This window comes from Camelus bactrianus, chromosome 8 (genome assembly GCF_048773025.1).
Source record: "Camelus bactrianus isolate YW-2024 breed Bactrian camel chromosome 8, ASM4877302v1, whole genome shotgun sequence".
NCBI classification, from domain to species: Eukaryota; Metazoa; Chordata; class Mammalia; order Artiodactyla; family Camelidae; genus Camelus; species Camelus bactrianus.
Window position 1 is genome coordinate 60,870,828 of NC_133546.1, and position 21,597 is coordinate 60,892,424.

Genomic DNA, 21,597 nt, shown 5'->3' on the forward strand with positions numbered 1-21,597 from the left:
CTCGGTGCACCATAGGAGGGGACCAGCATTTCTCTTCCAGGGGAAAATGTGAAAATGTATAAAAGGTGACCGAATGATAGGCAGCAAGAAACAGTCACTTTTATTATAAAATTGGGGGACATCTACATGTTTTGATCATTACATTGAAAACCAGATCCATGCAAAGGTTCACTAAGAAGAAATCACAGAAAAGTAGCAAGAAGACAGTGTCAGGAGGTTTTCAGAAAAGGTGTTTTTTAATCTTTTATTCATTAGCAGGTGAGGGCAATGACAGATAAATTGTACCCTGCCATAAGATTTATATCGTCCAAGGTTACAGAAGCTGACACTCTGATTTTTCTGCATGTACCACATACTTCATTCATTAAAATTAGAAGACACAGTAAACGTCTGAATGTTTACATTCTTTTACTGATTTATACAACTGGTGCCTGCATCCTGAAATACGTAAAATGGAAATTAGGTATAAGCGACATAATTAGCATCACTGCTCCATCATTCAAAAAACGATTTTGGGAAAGGAAAATAGGACAGGTTTGAAAGTGTCCTCCAATTGCGGTTTTGTAGTTCTAGTCTCATTTCTTCATCCCTGATCTCCAAAACCTAATCTTCCGGGGTGAGCGGGGTTAAGATCACACTCCCTTGGAACGTATGTGTGCACGTTTTTAAGTTTTTATTAGGTTCTCTTTTATTACCTTTATGTTCACATCCCTGGTGGGCACACTCCATTTTTAATAAGCTGGAAAATCCTGTCAAGAGATTGTTCAGTGGTCGCATTTATCTAGCAGGCCAGTCACCGAGCCAAGAGGTTGGCCTCCGGGCTCGGTGAGGACGCTGGAGAGAGCCTCAAGCTGGCTCAGCCTCCCCATTTTAAATGACAGCCTTTTCATTCTGCTGCTCATCCAGAATCAAAGGGATTTCAAAGCTCATTCACCTCCATGGAAGAAGGGGGCCAAGGGAAGAGGGCACATTCTGCTTCTTCATAGCAGGGAAACGGAAGACTTGGCTGAGTCTTTATTTTATGAGTCATTATTATTGTTGTTGTTGTTATACTTTTTGCTTATGAATATGGAGGGGTTTTTGGCTTTTTTTTAATGGAGGTACTGGGGATTGAACACAGGACCTGGTTCATGCTAAGCACACACTCTGCCTCTGAGCTATATCCACCCTCTGCTGGAGTTTTGTTAATAAAAACAAATAGGTCTCTCAGCCAGGAAGCCAGCAAAGCCTGGTAATACGTTTCCTGCTGGAAAGGCACTCTGGGCTCCATGCTGCATCCCATTCTCTCTCTCTCTTTCCTGCAGAACCATCTGGGGTCGAGAGGACACACAGGGTTCAGGGGGCCTCACAGGAACCCTGAACAATCCCAGTCATTAGTGTGTCTGCCACTAGAAAGGCAGAAAGGCAGAGACGTTTCCAATGCAGGAAATAATTTACAAGACACACAAAACTGCTAAGCTAGAGAGATATCAACCCCATTTCCAAAGATTAAGGGGAGAAGAGGTGACCTTTGGGACAATGCCAATTTGGCTAAATACGTGCCTGTGCATGTGTGTTGAAACGCATCCTCACATCTGAAAAAGACACTAACTTTGGGTCTCCTTCCCCCCAGCACTGTGCTGCTAACAACAGGACCATGTCAGCTTTTTCCACACTGGCTGGGGGATACCAGGATTTGGAAGAATTTGCAAATGTTGGCCAAGAGGTTTTGAAGGGAGTTAGATAACGTAGGTAACCATAAATTCAGAAGCATATTAGCAAGTCTGGAACAAATTGCAGGCTCTCCTCAAAGTCCATGTAGGCTTCAGGGTCTGGCAGCTTTGATGGCTTACTTAAGAATCTCAGCCCACCGCTGCTCTGAATAGCCATGGGGAAGAGAACTCTACCACAAACACAGATACATGCTTTCACCAATGCCACATGGGCCAGTCCTACTTAAGATGATAGACCATTCTCAGCTAAAATTATACAACCATCTGGTCAGCCCAATTCCTGGACTTAACTCGTGTTAAGGTTTAAGGTAGCATTTGGGTTCCTAAACCAACACTCACTCATCTTCCTCTCCACTGCTGTGGAGATGCCAGAACAGACATCTGAACAAGAATCCAAGCATCCCACATGAACTTCCAGGGATAAAGGGGGGTGGCAATTGGGATGAAAAGGAGGGACACAAAACAGCAGTTCTCCCTCACAAGATACAGGCCATGCTTCTTGCTCCCCACCCCTCCTGAGAAGCTCCCTCAGTGCATGGTAGTCTCAGTTCATAGACCAGCATCAAGGTACCACTTGCAAACACCTGTTGAGCCCAAGTTTCCTGAAGCAGAGTGATGACAAATGACCCATAAATAACTAGTTAGGCTGCTCCCCAACGCTGTGTGAGTTTGCCTGTAATCCCAGCACCGTCTGTGTCGTAGGCAGGCTTGTCAAACACAACTTCCATCATTCCACCGCTCTCCATCGACTCCTTTCCTTCCAAAAGGCTTTTCCAACCAAGGGAGTGCACTTTCCAGTCTTCAGCATCTCCTGACATCTTTTTTAAAACAACTTAAATGAGGTATTGTTTGCATGCCATCACATTCACCTGTTCTAAATGTAAAATGCATTGATTTTTAGTAAATTTTCTGAGTTGGGCACCCATCGCCACAATCCGTATATAGAGCATTTCCAGCACTCCAGTAAGATCCCTTATGCCTACTTTCCCCTCACATCTTAATGATATTGTTTGACAAGTAACGGAGAGTAAGACTAAGACACAGAGGAAGGGAGGGAAAGAGTGCACTTTAGGGGGGGTGAAACAACTCCCGAGGGAGATGTGATGGGAAATGCAGAAGGAAGGCTTCAGACAACCTCAGAAGACAACCCTAGAATGCTATGTCAGAGGTGGCAAGTTCTTCACCTTTGCTCCTCAACAAAAAGCGGTCAGATTATAAAAACATATTCTTAACACATGATCCAGCACTCATGTTCCTTGGTATTCACCCAAAGGAGTTGAAAACCTATGTCCACACAAAAACCTGCCCATGGGTGTTTATAGCCAAAACTTGGAAGCAACCAAGACACCCTTCAGTAGGTGAATGGATTAATAAACTGTGGTACATCCAGACAATGGAATAGTATTCAGCACTTTAAAAAAAAGAGCTGTCAAGCCCTGAAATGACATGGAGAAAACACACGACTAAATAAAAGAAGCCAATCTGAAACGGTTGTATACTGTACAATTCCAACTATATGATATTCTGGAAAAGGCAACACTATGGAGACAGTAAAAAGTCAGTAGTTCAGGGTTGGAGGGAGGGGAGGGGTAAATAGGTATGGAACAGAAGATTTTTAGGACACTGTAAATACCCTGTATGATACTATAAAAGTAGATACATGTTATTAGTGATTTGTTCAAACCCATAGAATATACAGCACCAAGAGTGAACCCCAATGTCAATTATAGACTCTGAGTAATTCTGGTGTGTCAACATAGGTTCATCAGCTGTAACAAATGTACCTCGCTGGTGGGGCTGCTGATAATGGGGGAGGCCATGCTTGCATGGAGGCAGGGGTTATAGGGGAAATCTCTGTACCTTCCTTTCACTTTTACTGTGAACATAAATCTGTTCTAAAAAATAGTCTTAGAAAAAGGCTGTCAGAATACATGGTCCCACTAAATGCAGTACAACTGGGAGCAAAGCATAGAAGACCCCTTTTCCCAGAATGCCCAATACCTAATCCAGCACCTTGCTCAGGGTTGATACTTAATAAATGTTTGCTAAATTGAAGTGAGTTGGAGATAGGAGGAATTGGAGGGGGAAATGCCTTCTCATGGATAGTTATCACCCAGCATCCTTTCCCACTTTCTAATGGCCCTCCAGTGTCATTTTTGGTAGTCACCTCATCCCACCATGCTTCATCTTAGAGAGACGGTAATTCTAGGGATCCAGGAAGCCATGAGATTGGACTTTCTTTATTCTCACTCCAACATATCCAGGGACAAATGTGCCATTTGGACTCTCTTTAAACCAATGATTCAAGGTCAGCAGGAAGGGCCATGCATCGTCCACGGCCACCGTAGTCCTGACCTCACTCAGTTCAACCTGCTGTGATTCCTGATTCCTGGCTGCCAGAGATGACTTGCTCCTGCTAGTCACAAGCCCAGGTGCCCACCTCCTGCTGATTCTGTCTGTCCTTCCAGTAATTCCTTTTTATCACACAGAATTAGTTTCTGTTGCTTGCAACCAAAGAGCCCTAACCACTTCAAGCCCTTTAAAAGCAATGCCAATGGTACAGGTGAGAGGTTATAAGGGCCTAAACTGGGTAACAGCGTAGCTTCCACAATAAGGAAGGTCAGGGGTAACTATTTTGTGACTAAAGAGATATTTCCAGGCATGAAAGGTCAAAGTTGACCCCAACATTTTACGCTTCATGTGTTTCTATCATGAAGTTTTGCCCATCATTTGAATTTTCACCTAGGTGGGCCGAGAAAAGTGATTGCACGTTTCTCATAAACAGATCAACAGTGCAAATTATTTTAAGCCCTAACATATGAAGATGAATAATTTTCACATGCTTTTCACTTTACGGAGAGAACAACCAACACGGCTCGTCAGGCAGTTGGTCTCACTGCTCAACCTCATGCACGTGCCGTCTGGGCAAGTGAGTCAGTCTCCTCCAAGCTCTGCTTCCTGTTGAATGGAAGAGCCAAGGTTGTGAGTCACCCCTGCTCAGAGCCAAGAGTCTCTGATTCGGTATTATTTTCTGCCTTACCACACAAGGTTCAAAATGTCCAACCTCTTTCCCTTAGCATCAGTGCCCAGTCACAGTCTAGAAGTGGCTGCATTAAAATGTCTAGAGTGGCTTCATTAAAAATGGTCGTTGTCAGAAATCATTGATCCTGTCTGTACTCCTCCAAAATAAAAATGTAAATAAATAGAAAAGAAAAAGAAAAAGCAACCAAGAGACAGCGAAGTGCTGAGGGATACAATATAACATGTTCATGCTAAATGCCAGCTTTAGTGGTTCAATGCCCAGTTGATTATGGTGAAGGCACTAGGCAGAAGACGAAATGGGGACTGAATAAATGTGCTGCCGCATGAAAACGATTTATGAATTTCCAGGCTGTTTGCCACTGAATAAAAGCTATAATCATTGGACAGATACACGCTTTGTTAGTGCTACTTCAGACTGACTCTTTACCAAATTGCTCCAATCCTTTCAGGTGAGGGAATCACAGAGCACCTTTGAGGGGAATCACGGCTTTATGCACGAGAGGTGAAAGGCCAGCAAAAATAACAGAGCAATTGCCCATTACCAAAGGGCGACGGGGTGGAAGACTTGTAGAGCACTTCAGTCGGAAGGGATCTCTGAGGTCACAGAGTCCAATGCCCCCACCCAGGACTGCAGCCTGCCAGTTAGAGCCCACGCATCAGATAATTTCCAGTGGTGCCGTATCATGTACAAATGCTATGGTGATTCTCCTCGTATCTCAAAGACTGGGAATCTGATCCAAGAGCAGGAACAGATTAGTAGAGTTTATTCAGCATCTGCATGAATCTTCTCACTGCCCTCTTCAGAATGGCAATACGTCATCACAGTTCAGTTTCCTGAGGTCACAAAGATAAGACAACATCTACTTTGATTTCAAACAGAATGCTTTATAGATAAAAGAAGCCTCCTCTATAAAATAAAACAGCTTTTCAAATAGCCTCTCACCACAGTTAGTAATAATTTATGCTTGGTGAACAGGAAAATATGCTGAATTTATTCATTTGACTGTGCACCGCCTGTCGAAAGGGCAAGCTGATAAAGAAAGAGTGGGGGTGGGTAACATCGTATCTGCAAATCTGATATAAAAGATTTTTGTAATTCCTCCTGATTTCAAAAGGAGAAGAAAATTAACCCTCAGAATGAGAGAACAAAAATTTCTGATTATTGCCAAAGCCATGGCATCTGGCATTTTACCACATAGATCGTTCTAGAGGCTGTTTTTTCTTTTGTCCTCCAATATAAATTTTTGCTACACTTTTGAGCCCACATAAAAAAATCATGTCACAACAGACAGTCTCTGGTCATGACCCTGGAGTCCAGCCCAGTTTCCCTGGCCCTGCCCGGCCCTGCCCCACTTTCAGAAGCTCCTCTAATAGCTGGAGAGCAGTTTACTCTCGTCCTCTGCCAACCAGCCCCCTGGCTTTAACCGGGGCATATTTATTTTCATTCTTAATTATTTCTGAAGTAACACAATTTTTTTGCATGATTTCAGGGTCTGTTTTAGAGCATTTTGTGTTTTCAAACTCTTATTTTGAACTAGAAGATGGTTTTTATTTGCCCAGGTGGCCTTCGCCTGTTCTCTCAGCTGAGAAGCTGTTGAAACTCCTTACCTTTAAGTAATTGTTCAGAGGACATCTGTGGTTTTACGCTTCGTGTGGCAGACAGGGCATTAGGTAAGCCTGAAATTTACAAAATTAGCCTAAATTAAAGCACAGATAACTGGAAGTCTTTTTTTTTTTTTTTCAATTAAAGTGTAGTTGATTTATAATGTTGTGCTAGTTTCAGGTATATAGCAGAGTGATTCAGTCATACGTACATGTTCATATTCTTTTTCATTATAGGCTATTACAAGCTGTTGAATATAGTTCCCTGCGCCATACAGTAGGGCCTTATTGTTTGTTTCTCTTATGTATAGTAGTGTGTGTCTGCTAATCCCAAACTCCTAACTTATCCTTCCCCCATCTTTTCACCTTTGGTGACCATAAGTTTATTTTCTATGTCTGTGATGGAAGTCTTAACTCATACTCCCTCTCATCTTATGCCAACATGTCAAACAGTAAAATCTTTATCATAAATTAAAAGTATAGCATCAAGTTTGGGGCATTTTGAAGGGGAAAAAAGTTGTAAAAGGTTCAGAATTTAGCAGGTTCATTTTATAGACCTGATATGTTTGCTTGCTTGTTTGTTTGTTTTTAGAAGCACATCACAAAATTCTAGCTAAAAACCACTACATACTATGGCTTAATGATACCATGTCTTATTTGTAAAAACTATAGCTTAATCATGAAGATACTGCATTTTCTAGACAAAAGCGTCTTTCTGAACCTACTTCTTTTCCCATTTAAGTCTACAAGGACATAGGCAATGCCACCCACTGAGAATTCTTGGAGATAGTTGAGCATAAACCTCAAATTTCACAATAACCACACTCCGGCATAATACAAACACATCCTGGATCATCAGAAGCCGAGAAAACCCAGCGATGAAAGTTTTTCTTCATCCCACAGGAATCTACGGCAGGAGGGGAGGAGGGCTGCGTTGCTCTAGCTACTGACCCCATGGGTTTTGGCATCTTTGAACTTTCTTCCCTTGGGTACTGTCTCCAAATATTGCTGCAGGAGCCTGTGGGGCTGCATGGAGAGCCAGTCCATCTGTGGGCTCAACACAAAGATACGCCCCAAGAGCCCTCCTCTCCACAGACCCAGGCCTTCTCCTCACATATGGAGACAGTTATGAAGCAGAATTAGACTCATCGTTGTGTGGCAGTTGTAAAGCCCAGAGACAGTATGGGATGCTGAATGAAATAACATTTTCCAAAGTACCATCCGATCAAGTGTTTCCACATTTGCCTAAAACTCCTTTCGTCACTACCACTCAAAGGGTTAACGGTTTGGAGTCTTTCATTTTGTGTGTTTGATTATTTATCAATAGAGATGGCGCCTGGCCAGATATTTCCACTCCTTGCCCTTGCCTCTTCATAGGTCACAGAAACCCTACTCTAAGAACGTCTTTGACTATTATCTTGACATCATTCTGAGGGATTTAGGTAAAGACTTGGAGTAAGCAAAAAAAATGGCAGGTACCCAGCTCACCCACCAGATACAATACACCACAAATTAACAGATAGCTCCTCCATCTCCAGTGGATACTTCACTCACTGAAGAAGCATCATGAGAAGCCAGGAAGTCTGGGCTTGGGGTCAGACATGTTTGGATATAAATGCCAGCTCTATGAATTGCACATCCTTGAGTAACTTACCCTCATCTTCAAGTCTTTTTCCTCAATTTTAAAAAAAACTGTTATGAAGAAGTAATGGAAAACAAGCACTTAGCACTCTATGGGGCCACAGGAAGCATGTAGAAAACATTAGCTATTATCATTGTAATTTCTTTTATAGGGATGCTGTGCAGAATTAAATGAGATAGTATCTCTGGAAGACCTAGCTTATTGGTAAGGCTCAACAAACATTAGTTCCTTTTCCCTTGAGAAAATTAAGTCCTTTCTGAATCTGCTTGGGATTTTTTTTATTGAGTTATAGCTGATGTTATATTCAACAGTGGTGTACAATATAATGGTTCACAATTTCTAAAGGTTATACTCTATTTATAGTTATTATAAAATATTGGCTACATTCCTATATTGTATAGGAATACAATACAATATATTGTGCTATACAATATATGTGCTATACAATATATCCTTATAGCTTATTTTATGCATAATAGTTTGTACCCCATATTTCTCCTCCTCGCTTCCCTCTCCCCACTGGTAACCACTAGTTTGTTCTCTGTATCTGTGAGTCTGCTTCTTTTTTATTATACCCACTAGTTTGTTGTATTTTGGGGATTCCACATATAAGGGATAATCATACAGTATTTGTCTTTCTCTGACTTATTTTACTTGGCATGTTGTTGCAACTGGCAACATTTCATTTTTTGTTTATGGCTGAGTAGTATTTCATTATATATATATAGACCACATCTTTATCCAGTCATCTGTTGATTGACACTTAGGTTGATTCTATATCTTGGCTATTTTAAATACTGCTGCTGGGAACATTGCAGTGCCTGTATCTTTTTGAATAAATGTTTTGGGTTTTTTCTTTTTAAATATATACCCAAGAGTGGAATTGCTGGGGCATATTGTAGTTCAAGATTTAGTTCTTTGGGAAACCTCCATGCCGTTTTCCACAGGGCTGTACTTTCCCAACAGCAGCATACGAGGGCTCCCTTTTCTCCACATCCTTGCCAACATCCATTATTTGTGTTCTTTTTGATGATAACCATTCTGACAGGTGTGAGGTGATACCTCACTGTGGCTTTGGTTTGCATTTCCCTGATGACTAGCGATGCTGACTTTCTTTTGAATCTGCTTGGCTTTTAAGTGATCTGAATACAAGGTGCTTCTCTGCAGCCACATAATCATACATACCCTTCCCTCTTCCTATGGAGGAGAACATCTTGAGAACATCTCTAGGCTATGTGTCCTGCTCCACACCTATGTCTAGTTTTAGCAAGTCTTCACCTCACTATCTGGCCTTCTCTTCTCCAAGTGCTGAGATGTTTGGGGTTTTTTTTCAATTTCTTCTCATCATCTGATTTCTAGGTGGGATCCCACATCCTGCCCTCAGCCCGCCCACTCCTGTTTCCTCCTCTTCAGCTCTGTGCTCTCCATCCATCCTGGAGATGCTCATTGCCCGAGCACACTTTACAAGGACAAAGCAAATACATTTGCGTCTAGATCAATTTTGTCAAACTAGGTTACATTTACAGTACAGAAACAAGAGAGGATTGGTACGTTTTATCACAAGGAATTAAAGCTAGTTTACCATAGGTCTGATCAATGTGAGCAGCCAAAACAAATACGTTGAGTAATTTCTTCCCTCAGTAACTAATTCTTTTGCCTGAATTTTCCAGACCAAAGCTTCACATGGCCAAGTTTCAAATGATATACTGTATTCCATTCCATATATAGAATGCACTTGCATTCTGTTCTGGATATAATTTTGAGAGAAGACATCTTAGAGAGTAAATTCTTGGGGAAAGATATAAAGAGATAAATACCAGGTAGACAGATATAAAGAGATAAATACCCAGCTTTTAGAAACATGGCAAAAAATAACAGCAACAACAATAGTCTAATGACTGTAATTTTTCTAGCGTCTTAGGATCACTGTAGTAATACTGGGGGAAATTGATATATTTGTCCTCCTGTTGCCTTCCGGCGGAAAGAGCAAGCCATGCGTGATTTTTATGACCTGGCTAGTGATGTGTCCCTTCAGGGGCTTATTAACTCCATCCTTGTAGATGGGGCCTGATCCCCGTTAAAATTAGAAATTGCTTAAAACCAGAAAAAAAAAAAAAGCATTTCATTCCTAAATAGGCCATTAGTGATATTGGATAGTTTGTTATGCTGTAATGTAATACTGAAATTCCTTGAGGCGACTTGACTTTCAGTAGTGAATTAAAAAGACCAAACTAAACTGAGTATTTGAGGAATGAGTGAAAAGCATCTTGGACAGCCAACTATTTTATAGGTTGTGTGTCAGCAGTTGACCTTTTGAAAATAAAATCATTAGACCTCCCAAGACAACTGAATGCAAATGAGTCCAGCCCAGTTGTGCAGTAGGTATCAAAACATTCGGATGGAAAACTAGCATCTGTTTAGATTTCAAGAGCAGAGGGTAGTATTTATGAAACAAAATGTCAAAACTATGACCATCATCCTCAAAAGGAAGGGAACTAAAAATAGCAGTGGACAGTTCGGGTCCTTAAAAATTAAAAGCACTGATGCATAGGGTAATGGCTGTAGACAGGTATGGCAGGGTTCCTACCTTGGATTTGCTGTCCCTGCCTCACTGTGTGACTAACACAACCTTCGACCACCTTTTCCCAGGGGTGCAGAATTCCAAGAATAATGCGCATAAGCAAGACAGCATCATTCCGGGTATCCTACAGGCAGAGAGAAGCTGATTTACTGGTTACACGTGACAATAGATTTAAAAAGATACCATTGTTTTCATGCCTGTATCTATCATCAGGCTTAAGATAAATACCTGTTTGAAAGACTGCAACTAAAGCAGTTAAGGTATTAGAATGATTCACCAACAGCTCTAATTATAGAAATACAAACCTATATGTGCCCATTGGCTTGCAAATGCTAATTCCCATTTCTCACCATTTGTATCCAAAAACTCCAGTTAATTTCCTTTTCCTGAATATAGTATCTGAATTACAAAAACGTGGGGAAAGTCACTAGTCTAGTAAATGTGTCTTTCAGTACATATTTAATTTCCTTTCTGAAGTTACTGTAATTCATCTCAGGCACTGAGCCTTTTTTCCAGGAGTCCTTCTTGTTCTCATCAAGACAGGACATGTTCTCCAAGGACATCCTGAGATTTCTCCTGGCTAATCTCTGGGGATGTTATCAAATTTATGGTAGAGTAAGTTAATATTTCACCAAAGGTTAAAAAAAAGAAGAGAAGAATACATGTATGTATGTATGTGTTGGGGGTGGGTGTCAAGAATCATATTCAGGTTAAAATATTATTAAATTCACAGAACTGTAAAAATTTTACATCAATATAGATGATTTCAACAAACATAAATCAAAGCCTTTCCTAATCCCTGGCCTGATGGATGAGCTTTTTCCATTAAAATTGCCCATTCCATCCTAAATATGGATAATATATAATTCAAAGTTGAAATCAGGTCCCTTGAGTTTCTTGAGATTGGATAAATGTCTCAAAACATCAGCAAATAGGCCTTAAAGGGACGCAGCGATCTATAAAGCATCCTGATGCCTTGTCAATAGCAAAAGGGAGACAGGATGAGACTGGAAACCAAGCAACCTTTGCGTGACCTCAGCCCTCCCCCAACGTCTGAAAAGTAATAAGGACTGTTCCTTGGGTCTTTGTTTCAGGAAGCTGAGAATAAGAATTGTCAGCTTCTGTGTTCCCAGAGACACTTAACGTAACCACAACTCCTTCCATTCAAAATTGCTGTGTTTGGTAACCTGAGGGTCAAATAGATGAGATTTTGTCATGTTCAAGAGTTCAGAAATAATTCACACTACCCTTACCGTGAGAGACAACCAACCAGGGCTCGTGTGACTCATGGGTGGTGGTGGAGAGGGGGTAGAGAGGGGGGTGGAGAAGGCACAGAAGGACAGATTTCAAAGTGGTAGGTGGACTGGAGAATAGGAAATAATTGAATGCCTTTCGGGGACTCTGAGAGTTTAGCTGAGATTTTTTTTAAGGTGAGAAAAGAGCACTAGATTCTGAATTAGCAAACCAGGTTTCTAATCAGTTCTACCACTAATTTATTTTGTGACCTTGGTTATGTTTCTTAATCTCTCTGGGCTGAGTTTCTCAATCTACCAGTTGGCTGAAACAATGGCTAAGTTACTGTTATCTTTCAAAAGTCTACAGTTTTGTGACTGTTACTTGTTTGGCAGAGATAAAAGAAAACTGATGTTAACGGCAATCATACAGCTGGAAGAAGAAAGAAAACAAATTGAGTTTCCTCAGTCTAGCTAATGACCCTCCGCAGCTTAGCAGTGAGGCAGGCAGAGAGAGGCATCAGAATAAATCAACATCCTTCAGCTAATTACATGTGGAAGACCTCTGGGCATCACTATGGAGCCCAAAGGGAAAGTAACCCCAGTAAAGGTCAAAGACTAGGAAAGTGAACATAGCATTAAGATAGGAATAGGTAAAACCCACCACAGCCTGTGACTTCGCCAGGTCAGTCCCAAGGCAGGGAGACCCTAATTATCTTCTAAACCAGTGTCTCAAAGTACGGTCCATACACACCAACTGCTTGAGAATCACCTCCACTTACCAATGCGGATTTCTTGAGTTGACCCAGACCCACTGAATCTCTGAGAAAAGGGAATCTACATTTCGAAGAAGTTCCCCTTTTGCACAATAAAAGTTGAGATCTACTGATCAAGCAGGTGGAAAGATAGAAGTTGGGAGAGAATTAATAACAACATGGCCAGTGTGTATTCTCAGGGAATGCGCGTCAGGAAGTGGAGGGGTAGGTGATAACAGTGGTTGCCTCCGAGGAAGTCTGAGGTACACGATAAAAGAGAAACTCATTTTTCACTATAAACTCTTTCATTCTGTTTGCATCTTTGCCATGAGCAAGAATTCAATAAACAAATATTTCTAATCCTAAAAAATAATATTTAAGAGCAAAGTCATTCTGGTATACTTTCTCAGAGATGGAAAACGTGAGCATGCTTTTCAAAGTTGAAAGATAAAAGAACAGTAGTTTAAATTGTTTTGTTTTAATCAGACTTGGAAAGGTTCTGCAAAATACAGCCTTAGTTTTGCACTTTATCAGATTAAGGATGGCAAGGAAGACTGTCAGAAGGAGACTTAGTAAAGATGCCTCCCCTCAATTCATCTTAGACACAGGTGGTAGCCTAGAATCCATACCTTGTTATTCATTACACAAATTTTTATTGTTGCTTCCTAGGTGATTAGCAGTATTTGCTAACCAACTTATGAGATCTTCATAAGCAGAGGCCAAAAGTTATGCTTCTTATTTCTCATAGCTTTTTTCACGCCACATGGACATAGTATTTTCTCAGTTAAATTCTTATGAACTATGTTCTTTTCTGTAACATATAACACTTCCTCCCTTTTCAAGAAGGCTCTGAATTTCAGTTTAACCAAATCTTCAAGATAGGCCATAAATTGTGAGGTCCAACAGTTGTAAAAGAGGATGCCTAATGAGAAGAGGGACGGGAAGATCAGGACCAGGGTCCCCATGACCATTCTCACTGGAAGTCTGCTTAAGAAAACTCCAGGACTAAGAGGCCCACATTGGTGAGCTATAACTGGAGGAAACAGGCAGAGGTCTTCTGCCAAGGCAATTGTTTTAAGTGAGGCACCATAAACTTAGGTGAAAGTCATTAGGAAGTGTCTCACCTGCAATCCCAGCCATGCGAGAACCGAAGGGATAAGCTGGACTTGTGAGAAGGAGAGGGAGGAGCAATATCTGGTATAAGGGTGAGAACTGTACCACCAGGTCCCCTTGTTACGCATCTATTAGGTCAGCTTTCTTCCCCTCTCTGCCAAAGATAGGTGGAGACAGACCTGGGAGTACGTTCGAGACATTTACCAGTTATGCGCTGGGAAGCGAAAGTTGCTTCAGTGGTTCAACAGTAATGAGATGACGGCCTGGCAGTGAGCGGCAGACAACCATCTGATGCCAGATGAGCATCTGGGCCACTGGACAACAAACGGTGCTGCCCTAGAAAAGCAACAGAGCAAACCTGGCAGCTAACTGTACCCTAAACTCAGAATCCCCTTTCTATAGTACCGAGTTGTGAGTGGCCTCTGGAGAGCGGCTGCCCAATCGAGGACTAGTTTCTGAGTCCTCTTGCATCTTAAGACAATATAATGTGAGCAGAATGATGTGCTTGTGTGTGTGTGAACAGAATAAAATGACCAAAAGATGGGCACTTCCAGACCAAGGCTTCTAAGCAGTTATTGCACCTTCAGTCCCTTTGCAATTCCATCACAGAAGATGTCAACCCATCTGGGCTGAGAGAGCCACAGGATGGAAGAAGCCTGGGTCAGAATCACTTCCTAGAGGAGACATCCATTGACGAGGACCCCTCCTTGGGACCACTCCTTAGCAAGAAATAAACCTCTGTTGGTTTGAGACATTATACACCGTGGGATCTATTTATAATGGCAGCTGGCATTACCCTAAGTCACGTATTTGGCCAGGCCAAAGGTAGACACTGTTGTTCCTGGAGCTCGGGGACAGTATCTAGATCTGAATAAGGTTCAGTCCAAGGGGCAGGAGCCTGGAGTTGCCCTGCTCTGATTAGATGTTTGCAAAAGACAGAAAGACTCTTGTGATAAGCTTCACCTGGCTAGAATGGGAAGTATTCCTTTGAGGATTTTCTTCTCTCCAGGACACACTCAAAAGAGATACAGCTCTCCTTCATTTCTCTCCCCATCATATGCCCTTTAGAGAGGGGCATGCTTCCAAGGCCTGGAACACCATTTGGCTGCAAAACATTTCAAAAGTTGATGAGTTTCCTTTTACAAAGAGAAGTCCCATAAAAAAAAAAAAAAAAAAAAAAAAGGAGAGCCTCTGAATTCCCTTAAGAATGTTGACTGACTTGTGTTTTCATGCCATAAAAGGTCCTAGAAAATTCTAATAGGGTCTTATAGTTCACTAAAACACACACACACACACACACACACACACACACACCTGAAAATATCTACCCCTTGAATCCCAGACTCAGGTTATATCTATCAGAGAAAAAGCCACAGATAAGGTTTCTCAAGTGGCTAAAAAGAAATAAGGCACCATCTCTGACATCCAGGTACTGCCAGTTAGAATATAACTCTAACCTAAGTGGTACAAAAGAGAAGGATGCAGAATGTGCTAGAAGAACAAAAGATGGGAAAGGAAATGGGGCACCCAGGAAGTCTTCTTGGGGGTAATGGAATGAGTGCTGTGTGTGTAGGAGGGCCACCCAGAAAGGCAGGCAGAGAGAATAGCTCAAGGACAGGCCCTGAGATAGGAGAGGACAGGAGGCTTACTTTCATTGCATTCTCTTGCTTACAAGAGCTTTTGGTACCATAATCCCAAGGCAAGGGAGTAATACAATCTTAGTTACTAAGCTTCTCAACATTTTTCTTCCAATAAGATAAAAATGTAATTTTTAAGCAATAATCTGCCACTAAGAACTCTCTGGGATATTGGGTAGATGGTGGGAGGGGCATATTCCAAAGCAGCAGAGAACTAGGATACAGGGGAACCCAACGCACAGTCTGCCAAGATTATGTAATGCTCAGGTTTCCGGTGACAGCTAAGACACTGAGAGAGGCTGGAAAATCCATATTGCATTTGGATAAATGACCTATGAAATGGGATGAGGCCATACCTCAGTAGTGCCAGACACCCAGTAGGCGTTCGTGAAACGCCTGTTGAACGAATAGCCACTACATCTCGCATAAGCTTTGCCGTGATAACCTGTGCCAAGAATATTGTTAAAAATTCATTGGTTCTTTTGCCCTAATTTAGTGACTCATCCTCTGTCCTTACCACCCACATGCAATTAGAGCCCAGAAACTTCTCAGGGCTAAGCTAGGAAAAAAAAAATACATACACATATAATTGTATTAAATAGATACATGATTTATGTAAGAAATACAATGTATGACTCCATCAGAAAACAGAATATGTGTATGTATTCAGATGGGAGCCATACATTATAATTCTTGCATAAAACATGTATATGTCTATTTAATATTTAAAGGACTTTCCAAGTTGGGAGTCTTATAAATACCAACACGGCCCTCCATTCAGGCCCCAGCTCTGTCTTGCGCTCTCGGTCACAGAAGGAACAGGAGAGGCACAACCATCTAGCTAGCGACAGACCTTTCAGTAAGGACAGTTTTAAAGTGTCTGACACGGTGAAGGCTATGAAATTAGTCTCCACGTGTGCATCTTTAAAGGTCTATATGCATAAATTAGTTTCCCATAGTGCGGCAGAGCTCTAATTATTTTTTAATTTATACAAATACATGCAATTAAAGTGCAATTACAATGCAATTAAAATGCCAGTATAATTAAAATGCAGAAAGAAGAAAATTTATAAATCTGTTCATGAATCTGCTTGATTTCTTCTTGGGTTCAATTAATGCCATTTATGATTTAAAGATTGTGAAAAATCTTATATTGGTTAATAAGACCATCCCATCAATCCATGTACCTTAGAATGTGAAGTCTCGTCTAGATCCACAGGGTATATCTTTATGATGAGTGCAGAATCAGAACTGGCCAAATGAGAGCTGTTTGACAGAGATATAGCCAAAAGAAGGAGGGAGAGGAATTTAGGGTGCCTGCCCTACAGAGGAGTAAAGAATGCGTGCGAGATTCAGGTCTTCCAGTATTTCTCAAGTGTTGGCCAGACATATTTACATATTTCCCTAACAAGAGCTATTACCCTCTTTACCCTCATTTCTCTGTAGATGAAGACATTGAGTTAATAGGGACTGACCTGAGGTGCCAGCAGTATGCAATAGACTAAAAAAAAAAACAGAAAAACTGAGGATGCCTTCCGCAAAAGGAGTCTCTCTTTTTCAGCCCTTTATGGATAAAAACTTTCATTGGGAAGGGGGATAAAAAGACAGGTAGCCAGCAGTCCAGTGACAAGCTAGAAACTCACACCTAAAAGGCTAGATTTGATTTAATTATATTTCATACAACCAGCATTTATTGAGCACTTGTAGGCCCTGGGTACACAAAATAGCATATAGTCCCAGTCCTCTGGGAAGCTGTGGTTTGGAGGAGAGATCAGGTAGGTAAAAAGCTCATTGTTATACAATAGGATCAATGTTATAATGGTCACGTGCACTGCGGGCACAGAGAAACTAACAATAAAGAGCTCTCCAGGGAGAAGAAAATGCTTGCTCCGGATCTAGAACGAACAGTGGTTCTCATCCCCCCGGGGCTTTCCTGTCTCAGGACTGGGGCACAACTGGCACTTAGTGAGTAGAAGTCAGGGAAGCTGAGCGTTCTCACCCTCGGTCCATTCCCTACACCAAGCGTTACGCTGCTTCCACCGTGACTCAAATGTCAAATGTCGTGACAGGCACTTAGGAGCTAAAAAACCTGTTTATAATTACCTGAGCCTAGATGCTAACTCAGTTTTACATATAAACCACAAAGGATATGTTTCAATTTCTTTTTTCTTTTTTTCTTTTGGTACTGTTCAAATATCCAGGAATATCTTTAAATTTTTCAGGTTGCAATTACCTTGTAAAAGAAAGGAAAGTTGCATTTTGTTTTGTTCAGAACTTTTGCATTCGTATTTAAACATATCAAGGCATAATTATCCTTCAATCTTTTGATTTAGGGCAAAAAACTTTTTTCTTCAGTGTATGTCATTTGATAGGAGTCATACATTTTATTTCTTACCTAAATCTCAATATGTGTCTAAAGTTTCCAGTTTTAAACTCTTGAAACTGGAGTGGGAGCAGAAGGGCAATTTCTAATGAGTATGAGATCCAAACCCCTAGTTTTTCATCCAGTTTTTTAGAATGGTCTCTGTGCACATGTGTGGGAGCTGCTCTGATGTGAAAGGCTGTGCACTGCCCAGGTCCAAGGTTTCTGTCACGCAGTGGCCTTCGTGCACACCTAGAGGTGGAATTGCTGAGTCAGAGTTTGCACAGTTCCTGTTTTTCTTAATATTACCAGATAGTTCTTCAAAGTAACTGTCCCGTTTGTGGTTCCTCTAGCAATGTTTCCACAACCTCACTAAATACTTCGAGCTAACAGACTTCTTAATTGTTGCTAATCTCACTGATAACATAATGGTGTATCACTGTTGTATTAAAGTTCTCAGATAATCAGAGAAGTTGGGCATTTCTTGTATGTTTATGAGCCAGTCAGTTTTCACCCTCTGAGAATTACATATTATGTTTTTTTCTCCATGTTTCTCATAGCTATTTTCTGTCTTTTTCTTACTGGGTTATAAGTGTTCTTAATATACTTTAGATCCTAATTTTTATGTGCATTGCAAATATCTTCTAGACGGTGGGTTGCCTTTTCAATTTCGTTTTAGGTTTTAATGTAGTCAGTTTTAAGCATCTTTTCTTTTTTGGCTTGTATTTTTTGTCTTATTCAAGAAATCTGTCCTATACCAAAGTTATGAAGCTCTTCTTTTACATGTTTTTCTTAAAGTGTCTAATATTTGCTTTTCTACTTTTGGTCTTTAACCCATCTGTGTGTGTACATGTGAGTGTGTGTGTGCACCTGTGTGTGTGTTATGAGACAGAGATGTAATTTTTTTCCTATAGCTATCTAGTTGTCCTAGCATCACTTTTTTCAAGAATTAACATTTTCTCAATTATTTGCAATGCTGCTAATGTCAATGACCAAACTCCCATATCTACGTGAGTCTATTTCTAGGTCTAATGGTCTAATTTGTTTATCTGTAAATCAATACCACTCTTCATTACTAGACTTTGCAATAAATCTTGATAACAGACAACAGCACTCCCTCTACGTAATCCTCGTCCTCAGAATCGTCTTAACTTTCCTTGTTCATTTATTCTTCTGTCACCATGTTCTCTGAAAAATCTTGCTCGTGTTTTGATTGTGATCATGTTAAATGTAAGTATTAACTGGAGGAGAATTTATCGCACCAAATCTGTTCATTCAGAAACATGACATGGTTCTTCATTCATCTAGGCTCCCTTGTTGTCTTTTAATAAAATTTATAATTTTTTTAATAGAAGTCTTAAACAGCTTTTCTTGTATTGATTCTTAGGTACCTTAGAGTGTTTCTTGCAATTACAAATAATGTATTTCTAAAATTATATTTTCTAATTATTATAAAGAGATTACTTCTGATGTTTTGCTATTGTTGATAAATCAAGAAGTATTACTTGCCATACTGATTAATTCTAATGGTTTGTAAAATCTTACATTTTCTAAACAGACCCAGCAAACAATAACAAATGCCAATAAATCTTCTTCTTCTCTTATTGTGCTGACTAGGACTTCTAAGACAATGTTGAATATGAGCAAGTTCTTACCCAAAATATTTCTAAGAATTATATTCATTATATATTTTTGTGAAGTACATTTATCCATTTAAAGAAGTTTTGTTCTATTCTGGTTTGCTAAGAGATTTTACCATAAATGAGTATTGATACTTTTCCAGAAATTTTTTACAAATATTGAGGTACTAAATGGTTGTTTCCCTTAATAGTGTAGTAAAATTTTTATATATTGAATATTCCTGAGATAATCATACTTGATTATTACTTATTATATATTTTATATTCATCTCTGTTCATAAGTGAGCATAACCTATAATTTCCTATTTACATGCTGTCCTTTTCCAATTTTGCTATCAAAATTATATGAGCCTCAAAAAATGAGTTGAGGATTTTTCCCCCATTTTTATGATATTGAGTACATACTAGACTTAAATTGACCTATTTTGCTAGTGAAATGTTCTTCCTTATCATCATGTAAAATGCTTTTAATTCTTAATAACTAAAGAATAATGTTCTTATTTCTTAAAGGGTAATTGTTATTAACATATCTATATTAACTTTATTTTTTTTAGTATGGTCTAGAATACATTTTTTTACCATTTAATTTTAGTCCTCTGTGTCAAGTTTTAGTGAGTCTATTTTAAATATTACAAAGCTGTATTTTTTTTAAATCTAACCCAAGATTTTCTGCTTTTAGCTACTAAATTAGTTAATTTATGTTTCTTGTAACATTGAAATATTTCCATTTATTTCTACTTTATTATTTTGAAACTTCTATTAAACAAGCTTTTGATGCACTTTCTTTTTTTCCTTTCTAACTTCTGTTGCATTGGTTATTTGTTTTATTCTTTATATTAGTTTGGAAGCTATACAATTGCTATTTTTAATAATTATTTATATTTTGATGTACATTGGAATATGAATTATAAAATTAGTCAATATACCTTCACTCATCCTAAACAGAGAAAGAAACTTTGAATATTTTAACTCTGAGATTTCTTTCAACCTTACTTGTTATTTTTGCCCAGTATTTAAATTCCACCTTGCTTTTAAACTCTGATCTCCACCCGAATCTTTTATCTGGAACATTATTATTATAGTCTTATATAGTAGATACTTGTTTAGATTTATTCACAGTGTACCGACTTCTGGGGTCATCGTTGCTTCTTGTTTCCCACCCTTTCCTTTGGGTTAAATTTCCTTCTTACTAAAATATACCCTTAATAAGTTCCTGTAGTGAGGCTCTGTGAGAGCTAGATTCACTCCATCTTGTTTTCCTGAAAATATCTTAGTTATATCCTCACTCCTGAATGATAGTTTAGTGTGGTCATTAAATACAATTATTTTCTTTCAGCATTTAATATATCATTCTACTGACTTCAGACTTCAGTTGCTGGTGTTCAAAATTCAGCTGTCTGGGGGGAGGGAAATAGCTTAGTGGTAGAGCACATTCTTGGCATGCAAAAAGTCCTGGGTTCAATCCCCCGGGTACCTCCATAAAAAATAAGTTAAAAAATAAAATAAAATAAATTATTTTATAAATGAGCTGTCTATTTCATGGTCATTCCTTTAGTAAGCTGACTTTTTTCTCTAGTTGTTTATAAAATATCCACTTTTCTTTGCATGGTTAAGTTTCATTATAATGTGTATGGTTGTGAATTTATTTGTATTTATTCTGTCTTGCATTCATTGTGCTTCTGACTTATTCTTGTTCTGATATCAATTTCAAAAAATTCTCCGCCATCATGTCTTTATGTATTGCCTTTTCATTATTCTCCCTTTTTTTTTCTTTCCAGAACTCTTATTAGACCTATGTTGGAACTTCTCATTTTGTCTTCAATATTTTAAAGTTTATTTTTCATATTTTCTATTTGAAACATTTTGCTTAGTTACTATAACTAATTCTATGTTGTTTACATTCAGGTTCTCAGCCATTGGCATTTGAGAATGACAAGTAAAGATTTGGTGCTTCATTCAGTGCTATCGAGTTATGGTAAACTCTTTTTTGTTGGAATTCTGTGCACCTTGTGAGAAAAAGCCAATTATTTAAACATTGCATTGCACAAAAATCCCTCAAGTTCTCATACGAAACAGCTGGCGCATTTTCTCAAAAACTTTTCCAAACAACAGTACTCTGATGAGATGAGATGTCATGTCTGGACTTTCATTGTCTTCTCCAAGTTGCAGAGCTAGGTTGGACAGAGTACAGGTCAGACTTTTCACTCACTGTCTTATTGTAGGCAAACCAATAGTCTTGGGTCTCACCATGTATGTCTTTATCAACTAAAGACTTCACA

General features: G+C 39.5%; 1 long non-coding RNA gene across 1 annotated transcript; it reads right to left on the bottom strand.

Moving 5' to 3' along the window:
* Window positions 1-202: 202 nt before the first annotated feature.
* On the bottom strand, window positions 203-17,437 carry LOC141578377 (uncharacterized). The gene is made up of 4 exons (XR_012508736.1): window positions 16,504-17,437; window positions 14,643-14,784; window positions 6,363-6,431; window positions 203-5,588 (listed from the first exon to the last, which is right to left on the bottom strand). It is a non-coding gene; the product is annotated as an uncharacterized LOC141578377 (long non-coding RNA).
* Between the last annotated feature and the right edge of the window lie 4,160 nt (window positions 17,438-21,597).